This window comes from Gorilla gorilla, chromosome 13, assembly GCF_029281585.2.
Source record: "Gorilla gorilla gorilla isolate KB3781 chromosome 13, NHGRI_mGorGor1-v2.1_pri, whole genome shotgun sequence".
Taxonomy (NCBI): domain Eukaryota; kingdom Metazoa; phylum Chordata; class Mammalia; order Primates; family Hominidae; genus Gorilla; species Gorilla gorilla.
Window position 1 is genome coordinate 97,710,310 of NC_073237.2, and position 13,118 is coordinate 97,723,427.

General features: G+C 36.8%; 1 protein-coding gene and 1 pseudogene across 3 annotated transcripts in view; both read right to left on the reverse strand.

Annotated features, from left to right (window-relative positions):
* Positions 1 to 7,698, reverse strand: part of LOC109028190 (UAP56-interacting factor-like) — a 10,223-nt pseudogene extending 2,525 nt beyond the window's left edge.
* Positions 1 to 11,873, reverse strand: part of LOC101140183 (bile acid-CoA:amino acid N-acyltransferase) — a 27,281-nt gene extending 15,408 nt beyond the window's left edge. Inside the window, exon 1 of one of the 3 annotated variants that reach the window (XM_004048365.5) lies at positions 9,101 to 11,873. The gene's annotated coding sequence lies outside the window, so the exon portion shown is untranslated. The other 2 variants (XM_055351176.2, XM_004048366.5) reach the window with 2 other exon arrangements.
* Positions 11,874 to 13,118: the final 1,245 nt, after the last annotated feature.

Consider the following 13,118-nt stretch of genomic DNA (forward strand, 5'->3'; position numbering starts at 1 on the left):
GCACTAGCTGCGATTCCGGCTTTGCCGAAAGTAACTGTTCCCCCTTTTCTCCTTTTTGCCCAATAAGTTCCATTTTTCTCACTCCGCAAATTGTGAGCCTAAATTTTTGTGGCCGTGGGACAAGGACCACATCTTTAGCTGAACTAAAAAGAAGTCCTGCAACAAAAATCTCTCATTGATGAGTTCTCTTTCCTACTACGTTATCCAGCAGTTGCTGTTGTGTTCAACTGGGTCTGAACCTTCACGTCTCTTCTGAAATGAAAAGTTGCCTGACGCATGTGTTTCTGATGGCTTAATTTATTTCCACTCTTGGTAAAATCGGCTGGAATGTTATTTTTTTCTGTTTAGCTGGTTAGGTCCCTTGAGAACTGCAACTGGTTTTTTCTGCACTTCATATTTATCCCAGAAGGTTTGCCTTCCTTTTTAACACTAGAAAATATCGTTCTATATTCCTGTCACCTAGAGATGGATGATTCATAGGATTAATTTCTTTGTGAATTCCAGTTGCTTTCCTAGATGCAAGGCCAGTGATAACTCCATAAAGCTGTCTCTTTCCAGGCATTACTCGTCCTCTGTGCTCAGACTAGTCTTACCAAAGCCAGAATTCTGTTGAATTCTCCATCATACACTCATCCTGCATTGCCAGGCTCCAGTTAGAAAATTCTGCTTCTTTCCTCCCTGTCAATTTAGTTTGATGATATCATCCAAAGACATACCAATTTTGTTGAGATTTTCATTGTTGCGGGCTTTCAGTGGCAGCAACGAGGTCACCATGCCTCCCACCAACCAGGTACCAAAATGGTTCATGGCTGGGGACGCCTCACTAGAACAGTCAGCAGAGAAGGCCACAGTTGGAGGCCTGCCACCTCCCACTCACGCACAAAGACTAGCTGCATCGTTGGAGGCCTGCCACCTCCCACTCGTGCGCAAAGACTAGGAGCACGTAGGCATGCTGGCCCGGTTTAGTGGTATTTTAAAGATTGTTTCAAAATGAATGGAAGAAATGATATAGATACAACTAAATAGATCTAAAAGTTAGAGAAAGAGAAACATAGAAAGCAATTTTGTAAGAGGGCATTAATGGGCATTAGGTAGATTCCATGTCTTTGAAACTGTGAAAAGCTATTGTGAATAGTGCTGCAATGAACTTTCATATGCATGTGTCTTTATGGTAGAGTGATTTATTTATATTCCTTTGGATAGAGAAAAGCTTTATGGAAATCTTGTGTGGTCAAAAGCTGAGTGAGAGTCAATGAAATCATTCATAACATTTTATTAAAATTAGCTTTACTATTGATAATACTCTAATACAAAGCAAAATTTAGTTTTCTCTTTTGAACAAGATTTTTGGATAGTATTAATGAGAGATAATAAAATTTTTGTTTACCTTTTGAGTCTTAATACAACACTATCAAATGTTGGGTGGACCAAAGGGAGTCCCTGCTGGTTCCCCAACATTAAAGAGCCCCAAACCAGTTTTCCATATTTACACCAGATTGGGGAAGTTTCAAAAATCAGAAGGCAAAAATTACAATGAGAAAGCTGATTAATAATTTCCTGGGGCAATGTGGAGACAGACTAATCAGATAAAGATTGACAAAAAGGCCCACATCCCTTGGCTCAACTCCTTGCTGAGAACCCAGAGGTTTTTTCACAAGAGAGGGTAAAATGGTCTGGGGGTGGAGTACAGAAGTTACTGAGACTAGAGCATAAAATATAAGGATTGATAGGATTATAAAAGCTAAAATGTTTACAACACCCCTTCATGCTAAAAACTATCAGTAAACTAGATATTGATGGAACATATCTCAAAATAATAAGAGCTATTTATGACAAACCCATAGCCAATATCATACTGAATGGGCAAAAGCTGGAAGCATTCCCTTTGAAAACCAGCACAAGACAAGGATGTCCTCTCTCACCACTCCTATTCAACAGAGTATTGGAAGTTCTGGCCAGGGCAATAAGGCAAGAGAAAGAAATAAGGGGTATTCAAATAGGAAGAGAGGAAGACAAATTGTCTCTGTTTGCAGATGACATGATTCTATATCTAGAGAACCCCATCATCTCAGCCTAAAAACTCCTTAAGCTGATAAGCAACTTCAGCAAAGTCTCAGGATACAAAATCAATGTGCAAAAATCACAAGCATTACTATACCAATATTAGACAAGCAGAGAGCCAAAACATGAGTGAACTCCCAATCACAATTGCTACAAAGAGAATAAAATACATAGGAATACAGCTTACAAGGGAAGTGAAGGACCTCTTCAAGGAGAACTACAAACCACTGCTCAAGGAAATAAGAGAGGACATAAACAAATGGAAAAATAATTCCATGCTCATTGATAGGAAGAAGTGATACTGTGAAAATGGCCATACTGCCCAAAGTAATTTATAAATTCAATACTATTCCCATCAAGCTTCCATTGACTTTCTTCACAGAACTAGAAAAAACTACTTTAAATTTCATATGGAACCAAAAAAGAGCCCATATAGTCAAGACAATCCTAAGCAAAAAGAACAACGCTGGAGGCATCACGCTACCTGACTTCAAACTATACTACAAGGCTACAGTAACCAAAACAGCACGGTACTGGTACCAAAACAGATATATAGACCAATGGAACAGAACAGAGGCCTCAGAAATAACACTGCACATCTACAACCATCTGATCTTTGACAAACCTGACAAAAACAAGCAACAGAGAAAGGATTCCCTATTTAATAAATGGCCCTGGGAAAACTGGCTAGCCATATGCAGAAAATGGAAACTAGACTTCTTCCTTACACCTTATACAAAAATTAACTCAAGATGGATTAAAGACTTAAATGTAAAACCTAAAACTATAAAAACCCTAGAAGAAAACCTAAGCAATACCATTCAGGACATAGGCACAGGCAAAGATTTCATGACTAAAACACCAAAAGCAATTTCACCAGAAGCCAAAATTGACAAATGGGATGTAATTAAACTAAAGAGCTTCTGTTCAGCAAAAGAAACTATCATCAGAGTGAACAGGCAACCTACAGAATGAAAGAAAATGTTTGCAGTCTATCCATCTGACAAAGGGCTAACGTCCAGAATCTACAAGGAACTTAAACAAATTTACAAGAAAAAAACAAACTGCCTCATCAAAAAGTGGGTGAAGGATATAAACAGACACTTCTCAAAAGAAGACATTTATGCAGCCAACAAACATATTTAAAAAAAAGCTCATCATCACTGGTCATTAGAGAAATGCAAATCAAAACCACAATGAGATAATATCTCATGCCAGTTAGAATGGTGATCATTAAAAAGTCAAGAAACAACAGATGCTGGAGAGGATGTGGAGAAATAGGAACAGTTGTACACTGTTGGTGGGAGTGTAAATTACTTCAACCATTGTAGAAGACAGTATGGTGATTCCTCAAGGATCTAAAACCAGAAATACCATTGTTAGGAGGTCTCCAACTCCTGACCTCAGGTGATCCGCCTGCCTCAGACTCCCAAAGTGCTGGGATTACAGGTGTGAGCCACCGCGTCCGGCGAATGTCACATTTTGACATGCCCAGGAACCTCTAGTTATTTGGAAATCTTTAGAAGAATTCACCCAATTTATACAGCTATTGCAGCCTGATGGCAAATCCCTGGCTTTGTTAGCCTCAAGGCTTTAAAAAAATCTGAGATTCTTTATTTAAAAGTTCCAAAAAAGCCAATTTTAAAAGAACCTATATGGCCAATCACTATTCTTGCTGCACTTTATGCAAATAATCAGGTCAAGCATAATGAGACTAAAATTCATTTTGCAAATAAATTGGTCCTACAATAATTTATCCTTGGTAGAAATAGAGAAACTTAGAAAAAAATTGTTTCAGAAGAAAACTATTGTACACCCATGATTAGATTCTAGTCTTAACCATTGTTTTTATTACTTGCCTTCAATTTGGACTAAATCCTAAATTATTTTCTGGCTACAAGAAGTCTCTAAAGACAAACCCGGTTTTAATTTTCTTCATGTTGTTTTTAGTTGGCTCCCTAATGGAATAGGTTCTTTTTTTTTTTTTTTTTTTGTTCTGGCATACAAATTCTGTTTTTGATTGTAGTCCCTTGTGTGCATATTAATGTTATTTATCTCTCATTGTTTTACTTCATCCGAGAAAATCAAAATTATGGTACTCCAAAGACTAGAGATGATTCAAGAAAGCCTATGCATTTTTTCTCATCTGAAATCCCACTGGGCCTGATCTGTTTCCCGTTGCCAGTGCACTGCTGCTAAAGCTGTACAATATCAAGCTCCCTTCCTCTAAACTCAAAGACCATTGAAGAAGAGGACAGTGTGTGAGGTTCTAAGAGCCCGATTAGAAAGCTGGAGTGTGGAGGTTATAGCAACTCCATCTTGAATTCTAATCTGCCATGTTGACATCTGATTAATCCCACTTCTAGGAATGCCTTTAAGATTTCTGCCTTATCTACTATCTCTTGTATAAGAGCACCTACCATAAATCCTACCCTTAGGCAAATTCCTACATATTCCTGCTGAAGCATGTATATCCTTTCCCTATGGTATATCAACCCTGGGTCTGGGGAGTAACAGTGAGGGGATCCTTTGTCTCACAGCCGCCTGAGACACAGCTTCTGTTTGTAAGCCCCTATTAAATGTTTCTCTCTGAGAAACTGTTTTGTCACTCTCTTTGTTCAGTGTCTCAGCTCCCTTGGCCTTTGGGGGTAGGTTTGCATAGACCTGCTCACTTACCACAGAGCAAGCTTACTCACAGCATGGTGGCTGGGTTGGAAGGGCAAGCAACACAAGAGAGAAAAATCTAGGTAGAAGCTGTATCCTTTTTATATCCTAGCACTGGAAATCACATAGCATAATCTCTGCCATTTAATAGCAGTCACAAGCTCCCATCAAAATTCAAGTGGAGAAAACATTGATACCTATTAACAGTAGGAGATATGTCAATCACATTGTAAAATTTTTTTAAGTGGATGAAACGTGTATGTGTATTTGCTTTTTATTTTTTAAGATGGAGTCTTGCTCTGTCACCCAGGCTGGAGTGCAGTGGTGCAATCTTGGCTCACTGCAATCTCCACTTCCCAGTTCAAGTGATTCTCCTGCCTCAGCCTCCCAAGTAGCTGGGATTACAGGCACCCACCACCATGCCTGGCTAATTTTTTTGTGTTTTTTTAGTAGAGATGGGGTTTCAGCATGTTGGTCAGGCGGTCTCGAACTCCTCACCTCAAATGATCCGCCTGCCTCAGCCTCCCAAAGTGCTGGGATTACAGGCATGAGCCACCGCACTTGGCTGTGTGTGTGTATTTGTATGTGTATTTGTGTATACATTTTTGGGAAATGCAATCTGCCACAAGAAGAAAGGAGGAATAAAGGAGCAAATAAAAAATGGGATGAATGGAAATGGGAGTTTTAAACCCACACATAACAATAATTACATTAAATACAAACAGATCAAACACTCCAATTAGAAGACACAGGCCAGGCGTGGTGACTCATGACTGTAATCCTAGCACTTTGGGAGGCTGAGGTATGAGGACCAGTTGATCCCAGGAGGTTGAGACCAGCCTGGGCAACATAGTGAGATCCCATCTCTACAAAAAAAAAGTAAAAATTAGCTGGGTGTGGTGGGGCAAACTTGTAGTCCCAGCTGCTTGAGAGGCTGAGGCAGAAGAATTGCTTGAGCCCAAGAGGTCAAGGATGCAGTGAGCTGTGATCATGCCACTGGGTGAAAGAGCTGACTCCACCCTGGGTGAAAGAGCTGAAATCCTATCTCTAAAATAAATACATACATAAAAATAAAAAAGAAGACAGATTGTCAAACTAATTGAAAAAGCAAGTGGTTATTTTTCAGAAACACATTGTCAAAAAAAGACAGATTGAAAGTAAAAGAAAATATATGCAACAGTGTTTGTGTTGCATATATATGTGTATATATAGATGAGAGATGAGACAGACACAGACATAAATACATGCTGACAAGAATGAGCCTACAGAGAGAGAAGTCCTGAGAATGATAATTCAGTGGTGAGTAAACATTGAATATGTTTCCTGAGAAGCTTAAAAATAAGTGATACTATAGCTTCCAAGTACCATATTTCATTTGTTTTCTTGTAATCAAGAAATTGAGTACTTAAGATCATACAGAAATACATGAGAGTCAGAAATGGAATCTACATTTCCAACTCTTAGTCAAACTGATTAGGACTTCAAAAAGAATTTATCAAGAGTCTACATGTCATAGTCACTGGCAGATAAGATGCAGTTCCTACTCTAAATAAGCTTAAGGTATAGTATTTCTTCTACATATTGTTACAGTAGGTAGCTAGTCATGCATGAGTGGGGCAGGAGAGGGTTGCCCCCACCCACCAGAATGTCAGGTGACTATCAGGTGATGGTCACTCTGCTTCTCTAAAATAACAATTGGTCACAGCCAGCACCAGGGAGAGGCAGTTTCTCAACTGATAAAAACACCTGAAATTGATAATTGGCAGCTTTCAGGAACTGGGCGAATGAGCTCAAACATGTGCATTAAGAGTCAAAATGGCAGAGTATGACCTTCCAGGGGCATTCCACCAGAATTTGAAAGAAAGCCTCAGATAAGCATGCATAAAAATCCAGTAAACACACTGTGCATGCCCACATCCCAAGCACAAGCAGGGCACCATGCATGTGGGTGGCTCCCCATAACCCTTAAGGGAAGGATGAAGGGAAAGGGGTGCAAGATGCCAGAAGTAGGCCAGCATATCAAATCCTAGGTTCAAGGTTAAACGAGGCACTTGACCTCCAAGATGCCTGCTTGGGTCTCTCCCAAGTGTGCTTTCCTTTCTTTCCTGTTCTAAAGCTTTTTAATAAACTTCTGCTCCTGCTCTGAAACTTGCCTCAGTCTCTTTTACTGCCTTATGCCCCTCAGTTGAATTCTTTCTTTCGAGGAGGCAAGAAATGAGATTGCTGCAGACCCATACAGATTTGCCACCAGTAACTCAGATATTCACCACCCCTAACAATATTATCCATTCAATTTATTTCTATTCAAATATCACATGCATCAACCAGCATGCCCAAACAGAAATAAGTCAATTAGAAAGTCATTAACTTTAGCTCAAACTTATACTTGCTTTTTTTGGTATTTTTTAACATTACATTTCACTACCAGAAAGCATTCCTGAATTGCATAAATAGGTATAACATATATTCAAAGCTTCAAGAAATATTTTCACAGAATCTAATTCTAACATGGCATTAGTCTTACATTAAAAGAAAATTACCCTTCAAACAAAATATAAATAGGACCACAATACAGTTTCCCAGAATAGGAGGGCTTATTCTATAAAATTCTAGGCAATAGTCTTTTAAAAGAGGGAGAAATATTGATGGGGATGGGGAAGACAGAATAAAGAAATTTTAACAAATGACTTCTGATAGCCTTTCATTTTCCTCAGAAATATAAATTTCAGCTCAATATCGTCATAATAGCAAGTCCCTACTGACATCCTTTCTAAGCAAATCAAAATGAAAAGACACACTTATCTGAGCACTCTGGGCAACTCTACAGCTGAGATTATGAAATGAACAAAAAGACTATTTGTCTTCATGAACTGCTAAAATTCCAAACACTGAGGTAAATAAACTCTGATTTAATTCAAGAGCAGAGATTTTTAACTTATTTCCAATCAGCCCAAATAAATAGTCCTGATTAAAATACAAAGTACCTGGATTCTTCCTCTTGAGCCTTCTTTTCCAGCAGTAAAGGGAAAATGACAGACACCCTACCAAAAGTTGCCCAGAAGGCCAAAACCTCAAATATGCCTTTGGAAGTATAACAGAGCTAACTTAAGTGCTAGGTTACCACATACCTCTTGCTCTAGTTTCCTATTAATTTTTAACAGTTATTGAACCCAATAAATGTATCACTATTTTCCCTCTTCATTTTCTGTTCTCTCTAAATCCCTCCCTCTTAGGGATTGCCACTACATTTTACTCACATTATTTTAATAATTTTCTTTATAGAAGTTGTTTGACCCCTATTGGCACCATTAGGGCATATTTTTCTTCTGCAATAAAATACTCAAGGTAACTTCTGAAGGGCTCTGCATTTGCAAATGCTTTCTTTCCTGAGACAACAAAAGATGAAAACTACAAATGTGATCACAGTAATGAGTAATAAAATACTCAAGCCCCACTTTCAGAATTTGGGGAGCACCAAATCTCCTACTAATCCTCCTCAACTAATTCACATGGTTTCTTGAAATAGCTACAGAACGGAGTGTTAGTAGGATTTTACATGACAATAAAAGGACTATCTCCATAAAAGTACTGGATCTTTTTTGAGGTGATAGAGCATTTAAAAAGTGCAAACTTAAAAGAAACTATTGGTAAATTCAACTTAATTTTAAGGAAGTCTGATCAGCCAAATACTCCATAAAAAAACTTGAAAACTATTAAGCTACTACCTTGCAAGACTTATGCTACAGATACAACTGATAAAGAATTATTAACTGGAATACATAAAATATTCCTAAAAAAGTAATGTCTAAAAATCTCAGGTGAATATGAGAAAAAGTCTTAAACAGGTACTTAACAGACAATAGGACACAATCATAAGCTTATGGGAAAAGGCTTAATCTCATTATCAAAGAAATGCAAATTAAAATCATGGTGTGTATTTCATACCTATAAGGTTGGCAACAATTAAAAATTCCAAAAATAAGAGTTGGTTAGGAAGTGAATCACTCAGACTCAAGCCCTACTAAGGGAATATAAATTGGTACCACCACTTTGGAAAGCAGTTGGACATTGTCTAATAAATGTGACAATATGAATAACTTTTGACCCAGCAATTCTTCTTCTAGAGAATAAAAATAAATGAATTACAACTACATGCAATAACCTGGATGAATCTTATAAACATAATGTCATTAGAAACTAGTCATAAATACACATAAATAAATCTTTCAAATTTGTATTTGCTGAACTAAAACTATAGGCCACACTTTTGGAGTAAATCTTTAAACAAAAGCAAGGCAAGGATTACTGAGAGTCTGGATTGTGGTGAAAAATTACATTAACAGAATGCAAGTAAGTAAATGAAAAAAATACATACCTATCAGGAGAACCTGCCCCCAAAATTTCAACGTAGGTTCTATTTTCCCTAAGTGTCGGCTGGTCTGAGAAATAAACAGAAAGAGTACAAAGAGAGGAATTTACAGCTGGGCCTCCGGGGGTGATGTCACATATCGGCAGGACCGTGATGCCCTGAGCCACAAAACCAGCAAGTTTTTATTAAGGATTTCAAAAGGGGAGGGGGTGTACGAACAGGGAGTAGGTCACAAAGATCACATGCTTCAAAGGGCAAAAGGGAGAACAAGATCACATGCTTCTGAGGCCAATAAAGATCACAAGGCAAAGGGCAAAGCAAAGATCACAAGGCAAAGGGCAAACTTAGAATTACTGATGAGGGTCTATGTTCCGCTGTGCATGTATTGTCTTAATAAACATCTTAAACAACAGAAAACAGGGTTCAAGAGCAGAAAACCGGTTTGACCTCAGATTTACCACAGCAGGATTTTTTCCCCATCCTAATAAGCCTAAGGGTACCGCAGGAGACCAGGGTGTATTTCAGTCCTTATCTCAACTGTATAAGACAGACACTCCCAGAGTGGCCGTTTATAGACCTCCCCCTGGGAATGCAATTCTTTTCCTAGGGTCTTAATATTTAATATTCCTTGCTAGGAGAAGAATTTAGTGATATCTCTCCTACTTACATGTCTGTTTATAAGCTCTCTGCAAGAAGAAAAATATGGCTCTATTCTGCCCAACCCCACAGGCAGTCAGACCTTGTGGTTGTCTTCCCTTGTTCCCTAAAATCGCGGTTATTCTTTCTTTTTCAAAGTGCACTGATTTCATATTGTTCAAACACACGTTTTGCACTCAATTTGTACAGTCAGATACAATTACAGTGGTCCTGAGGTGACGTACATCCTCAGCTTACCAAGATAAGAGGATTAAGAGATTAAAATAAGACAGGCATAAGAAATTATAAGAGTATTATTTGGGAAGTGATAAATGTCCATGAAATCTTCACAGTTTATGTTCAGAGATTGCAGTAAAGACAGGTGTAAGAAATTATAAAAGTATTAGTTTTGGGAACTGATATATTTCCATATTAAAATGAAATCTTCACAATTGATGTTCCTCTGCCGCGGCTCCAGCTGGTCCCTCCATTTGGGGTCCCTGACTTCCTGCAATGCATACCATGCAACAGTAAGCATAAGAAACCTAAAGTAGTAATGACTAAGATTATAAAATATATATATATCATATATCTATATGACAAGATCATAAAAATCATAAATCTGAATAATGGATTTCAAGATTTATGGGCAAAAATTGACAGAATTAAAAGGAGAAATAGGAAAAATAACAATTCCATAACCATGAGTGAAGGTGTTTAAATCCCTTTTAACAATTGGTAGAAAACTTGAAAAAAATCAGTAAAGGCATAGATTTGAACACTATAATGACCTTACCCTAATCGCCTCAACAACTTCAAATGTACACGGCATGTCCAACAAGATAGGCCATAAGTTAGGCCATAAAATCTCGATACATGTAAAAATACTGAAATCATATATTCTCAATGAAATTAGAAATTAATAACATTAAGCCATCTAGAAAACTCCCAAATATTTGAAAATCAAACATATTTATAATGTCATGAGTCAAAAAGAAATCACACTGGAAATTAGGAAATATTTCAAACTGAATGATAAAAGAAGAATATAATTTTTAAAATTATAAAATGAAGCCAAAGCTAAAAAATTGATAAGCTACAACCTAGATTGATTAAATAAAAACAAGATAGGACACAAATAACAAATAACTCAAAATGAAAGTGGGCCTATTATTATAGATCCAACTGACATTAATTAGGGATTATGAACAATTTTATGCTAATTTGGTAACTTACATGAAATCAATTACTTGAAAAAATTTACTGAAGAATAAATGAGACCAAGAAACATAATAATTAACAACCAACTCAATAAACCAGGATTGGATCCTGGATTGGAAGTGAAATTGCTATAAAGGTCATTACTAGGACATTGGTGAAATTTGAATATGGACAGTATATGATTATTGTTATATCAGTGTTACATAGTTTGAATTTGGTATTTCATGATGGAAAGCAAAACTTTGATGATTGCTCCAGCCTGTTACTGTACAGCTAAGATTAACTTTGGAATTCTATAGGATCAGAGGTTACAGACTATTTTTAAATTTGGAAACCTTTCAAGTAAAAGCTTTAGGATTTTTGCACTGACCTAGTGAAAATTTCAAAGTCCTTGTCACTTTGTGTTTTAGGATTCACAGAATACATGCTAATGGGATTATGAATCAAAGAAGTAGGACCAAATTGTTCATTCTTAGGTTTAGGGTCAAGAAATGTATAGTACAGTATCTTCTACTTCTGAGTAGAAAGATCTATGGCAGACCAATTCTCTAAGAACTAGAAAAGCAGGATTAAAAAGAACAGAAAAGCAAAACACTGGGAACAATTTAAATATGCAGTTGAATATTGGTTAAATAATTGCATGACATCTAATTATACAATAATATGTTATTAATCAAATTTGTTATTCTTGTCTTTAAAAATATGGGGAAATGCTTATAATGTGAAGGGGAGCATGATGCCATAGTAATTGTAAAATACAGGAAAATAATTGTTTTCATTTGGAAATATACCAAAATGTTAAGTAATTATGAGCAGCAAGATAGTTTTGTTTTTTCATTCTTGTTTTTGCTTTTTTCTTTCCCAATTTTCTAAAAAGAACGTGCTACTTTTGTAATCAGAAAAATGACACGTTAAGAAAGGAGGGAGGAGTTTATTTTATGCTGTTTAAAACATATATTACATATGTAAAACCATTCTATTGAGTCTGAATCTCTATTTTATTAGCAGGCTTTATTTAAGCATACCTACTAAGCTTACAGAAGTTCCATCTAAGTAAAATTAGTTAACTGATACCCTTTTTATGTAGCAATCATTAAATTTTTAAAAATGTAAACCCTTTAAAATTACATCATATGTTTGATTATCTCATTAAACAAGTTAGCAAGCCTAATTTAATCTTTCAGGAAAACTAAAGGCCATTATTCTGATATATTCACTGTATTGAACTATAAACCAGTGATGCCCTCTAGTGGTACTGATGGACGTACAGTTTACCTTCCCTGTTGGGATGTATTTACCCTCGTCGGCTAAATTTACCAAGACTGTTGTTTCAGGTGGCAGTACTTGTCTCCCACCTAAATACCAGCATCTAGATCCATGTTCTCAAAACATAATCAGCTTTTGAAGCATGCAGAAGCTCAGGACCTACTCCAGACTTACCAAATCAGAATTTGCATTTTTAAAAGATCCCCACATGAAAAAATGAATAAAAGATCCCCAAATGATTAACATGAGCATTAAATTTTGAGAATATTGCTCTAGGCTACAAAGGAGAAATTTCTTCTGTCCTAACAATCACATGAAGCTGCTTGGTTTTTGCAGTTACCACTCCAGTTGTAACTGTTTTTCCACATAGACCTTCTCATCCCTTATTTCCATCTTGCCCTTTGTTTTTCCGTGTCTCTGGATCAGAAGGAAAAATTGTATAGAAAATGAGATAATGAAATCCTGTACATAAAATTCCAATGATTCCATGCTGAATCTTTTACACAGCAGAAGCAGGACATACAGCAGGCCTTCTGTATGTAAACCCTTTAAAATTACATCATATGTTTGATTATCTCATTAAACAACAGCAAGCCTAATTTAATCTTTCAGGAAAACTAAAGGCCATTATTCTGATATAGTCACTGTATTGAACTATAAACCAGTGATGTCCTCTAGAGGTACTGATGGATGTGCAGTTTACCTTCCCTGTTGGGATGTGTTTACCCTCCTTGTTGGTTAAATTTACCGAGACTGTGTGTTCCCCAACTGTGGATTCAACCAACTGTGGATCAAAAATGTTCGAGGGGAAAAAAAGATGACTGCATCTGTACTGAATATGTATACTTTTTTTCCTTCTCATTATTCCCTAATCAGCATAACAACTATTTACATAGCTATT